The sequence below is a fragment of the Acyrthosiphon pisum genome, chromosome A1 (assembly GCF_005508785.2).
Source record: "Acyrthosiphon pisum isolate AL4f chromosome A1, pea_aphid_22Mar2018_4r6ur, whole genome shotgun sequence".
Taxonomy (NCBI): domain Eukaryota; kingdom Metazoa; phylum Arthropoda; class Insecta; order Hemiptera; family Aphididae; genus Acyrthosiphon; species Acyrthosiphon pisum.
The window spans coordinates 167,230,193-167,230,475 of record NC_042494.1 but is presented as its reverse complement, the minus strand read 5'-3'; positions in this window follow the sequence as shown (position 1 = coordinate 167,230,475).

Here is a 283-nt window from a genome sequence, read left to right as displayed (position 1 = left end):
CCCCACCCCCGAAATGTTTTTAACGTGTATTATTTTTAACCAAATATCAAAACATAAATTCAATAAAATTACAATATTCACGTTTTGGACCCCCCTCCGAAAAAAATTTCCGGATATGGCCCAGCTAAATATAATATAATGACATAAATTTCCAATCATATTGTGTACTACTTTACTTAGTATATTTGTTAGCAGTGGTAATGTGGTATTTAGATTATGTCGATTATGATTTATGATTTATGAGTCTTAGCATAGTACCTAACTGGTAAGACAAAAAGTAATA